Source organism: Lytechinus pictus, chromosome 12, assembly GCF_037042905.1.
Source record: "Lytechinus pictus isolate F3 Inbred chromosome 12, Lp3.0, whole genome shotgun sequence".
NCBI classification, from domain to species: domain Eukaryota; kingdom Metazoa; phylum Echinodermata; class Echinoidea; order Temnopleuroida; family Toxopneustidae; genus Lytechinus; species Lytechinus pictus.
In genome coordinates, this window is record NC_087256.1 from 23,403,274 (window position 1) to 23,411,237 (window position 7,964).

The 7,964-nt window shown below is 37.1% G+C and overlaps 1 long non-coding RNA gene across 1 annotated transcript; it reads left to right on the forward strand.

Moving 5' to 3' along the window:
* Positions 1 to 242: 242 nt before the first annotated feature.
* On the forward strand, positions 243 to 6,268 carry LOC135156138 (uncharacterized). Its single transcript, XR_010295276.1, has 4 exons — positions 243 to 560; positions 3,849 to 3,938; positions 4,305 to 4,525; positions 5,043 to 6,268. It is a non-coding gene; the product is annotated as an uncharacterized LOC135156138 (long non-coding RNA).
* The last annotated feature ends 1,696 nt before the right edge of the window (positions 6,269 to 7,964 follow it).

The window sequence follows — 7,964 nt, forward strand, 5'->3', positions numbered from 1 at the left end:
ACAAATATGGATAAAACTCGATGTAAATTTTGCGCGCCGAAAATTTTGACAACTTTTTCCACTTGTCCTCCGATCCAAAACATGGGATCGATGCCCCTGTGTACGATGTGTAATTTGATAATTAACCCGCCGTCAGCCGCTAACAACCCCCCTCCCCCGTAGCGTATACCGAAGGCGTCAATTTTGCTATCAGTGGTTGCGCCACAAACACATTGGCCCGAATTCTCGAAGGGTGGCTAACTTAGCCCATGGTGCTAAATCGCGTCATTTGACGTCATTTAGCCCATGGTGCTAAATTTTGCATTTCTCGAAGCTCGGCTAACTTAGCCCGGGCTAAATCGTGGGCTAAATCGCGTCATTTGACGTCACAAATTTAGCCACCCCTTTGGCCATGGGCTAAATCGTGGGCTAAATTAGCCCACTGATTTTGACCAATCAGAAAGCAGATTATCAATATGAACAATAATTGTTTTATTTTCTGCATCGCGAGAACGAGCCGACGATATGGACGGGAAGGGGGTCGTAATGCCGTATTTATCTTCACATCTTCGAACAAAACCGTAAGTATGCATTTTGACGTAAGAGTTTTGATCATTGTAGAGCCTTCGGCTGATTTTTCATTTATCTGTGCCAACGCGAAATATCAGAATATGATTCGGAATACCTGATGATGCGGAAGTCTTACATCAAGAGTTACAGCATGAAGTAATGACACAGTCCCATACGTTCAATTTTGTGTGTGACTGACTGACTGTCCTGTGCAGTCTGTCCATACACACTCCAAGGATCACGATCAACCGCGTTCAGAAAAACTGCTGTAAATGAAGTGAACGGTGTTCCCAATATCATGATAATGTCCTTATAAAGCTTAGATCTGCATGGCATGGGCCATTGGATAGGCGGGGGGGGGGGGGGACCTGTCCCCCCTGAAATGTTTGTTCCCCCCTAGTATTTTAGGTTGATGACTTTTTTTTTTTTTTTTTGCTTGTCAAAATTTTTTGCGATCCCCTCCTAAAATTTAGGTTTATAACCTTTTTTTTTGTCTTGTCTTTCCGTTAATGCCCACAATCATTATTTTGATTATTATGGCATATGAATGTCAATATTGACTTGACCTGAATTTTGCCGGGACCGGCAGGTGCAATACACCGGGTGAACACCCTACCGTACTCTTTGACGAATAGTGACGGTGTATTGGATTTAACGTGCATAGGTTGGGTTTCTCCTATACATGGGACCAACATTTGCGTCCTTTCCGATGGACGGAGTGCTTTCCAACTGCATTCACACCTGCACTGAATACAGTGGTGAGGCACGCTAACACACAACGCTAAATAGCATCAGATTTTTTTGTTAGACGCGTTTCGGCATGAGCGGGACTCAAACCCCTCACGAGTCACGTTGAGATCTACGATCTTATCCGAAACATGCGCTCTAACCGACTGAGCTACGCTGCCTTTTTTTGGGCTTGTCAAATTTTTTCCGTGTCCATCCAAAAATTTCAGGTGGCCCCCCCCCCTTAATTTTTTGGCTTCTGCCGCCAATGTAGCTATGGCCATGCTGGCCAGGCAGGGTTATCATAAATGACTAGGCCTAGAGTATAGTAATTACGGTATGGCAACTGCAAAACTCACTCGGTCACTGGCATCGCAAAGACAAGCTAAGTAAAGTGACCTGAAAGTTTACTTTAAAGTTTGATGTTTTCTTTATTTCAATTTTTGAGTCATTACTCATCACTCAATCAATGAACAAGGTCATGATAGAATGATTACTCTTTTTTTTTTTGGGGGGGGCATTCACCCAGGTTAAAAATAGTGGTGGATTGATCCACATGATGGAGCCTGTGTATAAAACTATAAAAAAGAACTGCCCACTCATCAAGGCTTGTCCCCAACCCCTCCCCCCCCCCTCCAAGAAGAAAAAATACTGTGACTTTGTGTTTGGGAATGTTGATATTTCTTTGAAAAAAAAATAAATGCACCCGTGAGGCCATGACTCATCATTATAATTTATAGACCCCTGTATTTCTTATTTTTTTGTATTAATCTCTTCTATAAAGTTCTAAAACTTATGTCACCTAGTACTGTGTATAGATCTAGATTATTTGGAATGACCTTTGTTTCTGGGGATTGTTTTCTTTAACAATTTTTTTATTTACATTGGGAGGCAGTGTAGCTCAGTAGGTTAGAGCGCATGTTTCAGATAATATTGTAGATCTCAATGTGAGGGGTTCGAGTCCCGCTCATGGGCGGAAATCTGTCCCGAAAGGTAGGGGGGACAACGGGCTGATCCAGCCTTCGCCAATGGGGGGGGGGGGGTGAAAACATTTTCAGCCATATGTTAATCCCTGATCGGCTGGTTGAAGGTAATTTTTGTCTGTTTCATTGAAGGAGTAGTCCTCATGGTCACTTTTTAGCTTTATTCTTATAAATCAACATAAATATATGATATCATTGTCCTTATATTAATGCTAGCGCGAAGCGCGAGCAAAATTTTTTTGGAAAATTTATGTATTTTTTTCCTAAAATTTGAACATTCTGGGCAATGTTTGTTATCTTGAAAAAGATGTATATACAACTGAATATATATTACGACCGCGAAGTGCGAGCAGAGGTTAACTGATGGAAAAGGTACCTGTTAAAGACTGTTTGCAATTAGCCATGAAGACGTTACATATTTCAACAATCAAATAATGCGAGCGCGAAGCATGAGCGAAAATTTTATATAGTGACATGAAAGATTGTTTTTATTTTCCAAGTTTTCCCCTCATCTTATTTTATTCACTCTGGAAAATTTGACAAGCAAAAAAAAAAAAAAAAAAAAAGGTTTTCACCCAAAATGTAAGGTCATTTAGTCCAAAATACATGTATTATTTCGAATGTTAATGATGCATTTTTCTCCATCATAAAAGACCAAAAATAGTAGGGGGGACATTTGATATTGTGTCCCCCCTACTATTTTTGGTAGGGGGGACATATCTCCCCCTGGGATTTCCGCCCATGGTCCCGTTCAAGCCAAAATTTGTCTAACAAAAAATATGATGCTATAGCATTGTGTGTTCCTGTTAGCATGTCTCAGACTCTCATCACTGTATTTAGTGCAGGTGTGAATGCAGTTGGAAAACACTCCGTCCATCGGAAAGGACGCAAATGTTGGTCCCGTGTATAGGAGAGTCACAACCTATGCACTTTAAAACCAATACACTATTCGTCAAAGATGGGTGTTCACCCAGTCACGGTATTTATTGCACCTGCCGGTCCCGGAAAAATTCAGGTCATTGAGGTCAAGTCAAACTTGACGTTCATATGCCATAATAATATAATGATTGTGGACATTAACGGAAAGACAATGCTACCATCAATCATCCCCACTGTAGAGCCAAAGAAGTTCAGCGGAACAACCAATATACAGAGAGTAGAGACTGAAATTTTTGGTCTACCATTTAATTAACATGCAGGTAGACAATTTTGAAGTCATTGTGCATGTTTATTATTTCTATTTGATCCCTAGATCAAATAAATCCCTTTAAAGTACCAACAGGAGCACACAAAATATTACTATTTGTACTAACAAGTAGATTCTAGATTAGACCAAAAGCGTCAGTCTGCGACTCTATCTATGTACATTGGTTGTTCCGCTGAACTTCTTTGGCTCTGCTTACCAATTGGGATTATAGTAAAATGTCAGAAATTGTTGAATAAATCCCCCAAAACAAGTTATTCCTGTCTAATTCTTGATAAAGATAAATATCATACAGTATTACAATATCAGAATTTATCAAGTCTACTACTGATTGTTATTCATATCATAGTAAGATTTTTATTTCCTTTTTATTTCTTCATTATTAGGCACTACCTAAGCCACAATACTGAAAATGGCTAATGTTCTCCAACAGTGTCGTCACTCATCATTGTTGAGTATGGAGTATGGAAAGAGAGGTTTGTTTCATTTTTTTTATTTCATTAATTTTCTAACCATAAGAAAATCTTGATATATCGGTTTCCTATTTTATGCCAACTGTAACCAATTATATTTTAGGGGCCATCTTTTTTTGTTATCACAATAAATGAAAACCTGTTTGATGGATAACTGTAATCTTATTATTTTACACTTACTGCAGAACATATTAAAGTCATTTGTAATTTCCTTTCCATTATTTTGATTGGGTAGGCAGTTTACCTTTAGAGTGACGATGTTCGGAATATGGCAAAAAAGGTGATGATCTCGGAATGCATGTCCACAATCCATATTATTTAACTCGTCCACATTTTAAAATTTTATTTTTTACTTTATCTAACCCACAGATACTTGAACATGTTGGAATGTCACCTTGAGGACCAAGATATGGGGAGAATAATGCTTGAATGGTGCACAGATGAGTCTTTTCAACTCTGGTATGCTTCTCCAAGAAAACGGCCATGCACATCACCAGAATGCTAGAACAGGATCAGGGAGTGAATATCTGAGGAAGGGTTCTTTTCCAGTACTTTGATACAATTGTCTTCACTTCATTTTTTTGCTGTTGGTGAGTTATTTCCCATCTACTTAATGTCCCATGATAATGAGCTTTTGTCAATAGTATGTTGTTTTTTTTCCTTAATACAATACAAATCAAACTTATGTAAAAATAATCCAGAATAAAGACAAAATAGTCATAATACATTATGAATACAAAATAACGATGTGAGCTTAAAGCCATCATGAGCGGTTATGCAACTTCACCCAAGCTGACATGATCTTACTTGTATGTATGCAGTCAACTTGGCCCTTACATACTGTATTTCATCCTTTTTCAGTCCTGTTGTTAGTCAAATTTTATTATAATTTGATTCTCTTCATATGTACGATCAGACAATTTTAAAGAGTTAACTGCAAAATTTTCTATTGCAGGAGAAATGAGAAATCGAAAAGAAAATGCATTTTGCTTCTTCAGGTAAAAGGGGTATTACTATTAATTGTTACATCAATGAAGATATATTTCTAGAAAGAATACTGAAGAGCAATTTTTTAAATATGTATTCTGTTCTTGATCCTTACTGCAGGTATCCTTTGCTCTTCTTTTTTGATGAATTCCTGCCTGCATTCTCTCGTCAATCAATCAAGATAGCGTGCTATTTCGCATTCCATTGGCCATGTCATAATCTACGCATGAACATGGACACTGAGTTAAAACTGGTAGCTTGCTCAATCCCGTACATCTCTTGACTGTCACCAGCTAGTTATTCCTAGAGGTTTTAAAGCTACTGTACCACAGCCAATTTGGACAGCACCATCTCAAGACATAAACTCCTGTACCTTGTAACACCAGGATGTAATAAATTGACAGGTTTATTACTTATTTGCAAAGAAAATAATATTTTCTTAGTTGTTGGGGTGTTTCCACGCATTCCTGTATTTCAATAGTGATCTAATGACCATCTTGCTTTTAAAACCCAAATTCACAATATTTTTCTTGTTTGATAAAAGGTTAGGTACTTCTGGGTGGATATAAATGACACACATGTTGGGTTAATAAGCAACAGTTGTATCATACTTAACTCAGTTTTGCCAAGAGATGGACTGACTTTAGGTCATTCTTATTATTCAAGTCTATTGTCTCACTTATCTTTTTTTTAATTAAGAATCAATGCTTAAATCCTCATGGTTTCAATTTTAACCCTATAGACTGGGCTATTTCAACGTCTAAGAAGACTGGGGGGGGGGGGGGGCTGATTCAGCCCCCCCCCCCCGCCACCCCCAGGTCTTCTTAGGATTAAGACCTGTTTATTCATAAAATAGTCACTTGCCTTGGCATGTGCAGCTCCCTAATGTGTCAAATTTAAATCATATAATTTCATTTTGGTGAATTAATATCCTTTTACTTTCCAGCTTTTCGTAGGCACTTCGATACACTGAAATGAGCACTATATAAATGCAAACTACCAGTAATATTATCAATTTAATATTACTATTATTATGATTGAATCATCCTTCTTTAGTGTCTTTCAGAAATATATTTGACATTTTTTCCGAGTATCTTATCATTCATAGTGATAAATGTAGACAGTAAATTAAATTTTTTGTGTCATATAAACGACTTTTGATCTAATTAAAAAAACAACAATGTACTGAATAAACTAATCTATCTACTATAAATGTACATACGTTTTGTTTATATATTGTATTCCAGGTGTGTTATCAGCAGAAAACATGATTTTTTTTCTCTCTCTCTCCATGTGCCTGTGTTCAGTTATTACAGGAGGCAAAAAATAAATTAATATAAGAAATACTTTATTCACTTTCAGATTAAAATTGTGCCAAGGAAAGATTAAGGTTATGTGTAAGGCAGGGGTGGTAGTAATGTGAATGATATGTTGGTAAAGGTTGTGTATGAAGGAAGTAAACTGACTGCTTGTGCAAGAGGATACAATTAGAGAAAATTGCTGTAGTGGGTACTACAATGTTATTTATTATAAACTTTTAATTGGGAGAAAAGTTTTTTGGTATGTAAAGATACATGATAAATGTGCATGTGATGAAAGCAAATGAGAAGTGAAAGGAGGGAAGGTAGCTATATCACCGAGAGAATGACATGTGGGGTTAGCATATCATAAGACTTTGTTTAAATGTTAATTTTTATTGTAGGAATTGTAATCCCCTCAGAAATGATTTTATTTTTTTTCTTTAAAAGCAGGGGCATTTTGACCAAATATCCTGAATTAAGCAATTGGTCTTCGGGAGGGGATGGAGGGGGCAAAGTTATTACAAGGCAGGGGCTGCGGAACAGTTAATCACAATCGGTCAAGGCCCTCCCCCCCCCGGTTCCGCAGCCCCTGCAAGCTGGACACCAGGCTGATAATTTCAAAATTGACCATAATTAGCAATTATCTTTCAATCTAGGAGTACCTTGGACATTTTGTCATAATTTCCCCCAATTTCAAATATATTTTTATGATCGGTGGAATACCGTTTTTACTCATCCAGGGTTCATAAGTCAACATTTTTCTGGCTAAAATACTGTATTGCCTTTGAAAAAATGAATACATGCTCTTACGAATGTGCAAGCATGGTGTCTAACTTGGTTACCCCCCCCCCCCCGCCAACTGGAGTAGCAATAACAGAAATAAGTTAGGGATAATGCAATTACAGTGACCAGTGAGTGCTCTTGGAGGAGCTTACCAATTAATATCTTGGCTCCTTCCAAAATTGTTAGCTCTGGCACAAATGTTGGAAGTTTTTGCTCGCGCACAACTTTTTAAAAATTAATTTTACCAGATACGCCATATCAAGCCCCCTTTAAATTTTTGGTTCATCCAGGACTTCATCGATCATGGGGTGCAGAAATTAAATGTTCCTCCCCCCCCAAAAAAAATAGATAAAATCAATCGAAAATAAAAATGATAAAGAAAAAAAATATAAACTAGTTAAGTAAATTATAAGAGGTAGACTATAAATAAAGGAATAAAAATAACGAAATAAACAAATTCAAAAGAATTCTGTTTTTGAAGGTGAAAGATAATTAAATTAAAAAAAATAATAGAAAATGGAATTTCATACAAATACTGCTGCAACTTCCCCATTGATAAAAATATAACTTATTGGAAAAAATACAATTAATAGAACATAAAATTTTAAAAATATTACTTCAAATAGGAAAGTTTAAGAGAAAGAAATAAATGGCACTCGATAGTGGGGTCGAGATCATGTTGCTTGCGCCGGCCGGCCCCAGCCCCTAACTCATAAATCTTTCACATCCATCTAAACGTAACATACAAGACCCCAATTTTTTTCAAGATTCAATTTTTAGGATAGCCATAGCAGCATGGCATTTCATTTTCAATCAAAACTCGATCCACCCACTTTGACAAGGTAGGTAGGCTTCGTAAACAGAATCAGATCGATGATGTATTTCACACAATGTGCACTATAAATGGCAAGTTTTTTAGTTGCATTTTCCGTACTCAGTACTACGATATGTGCTCGAT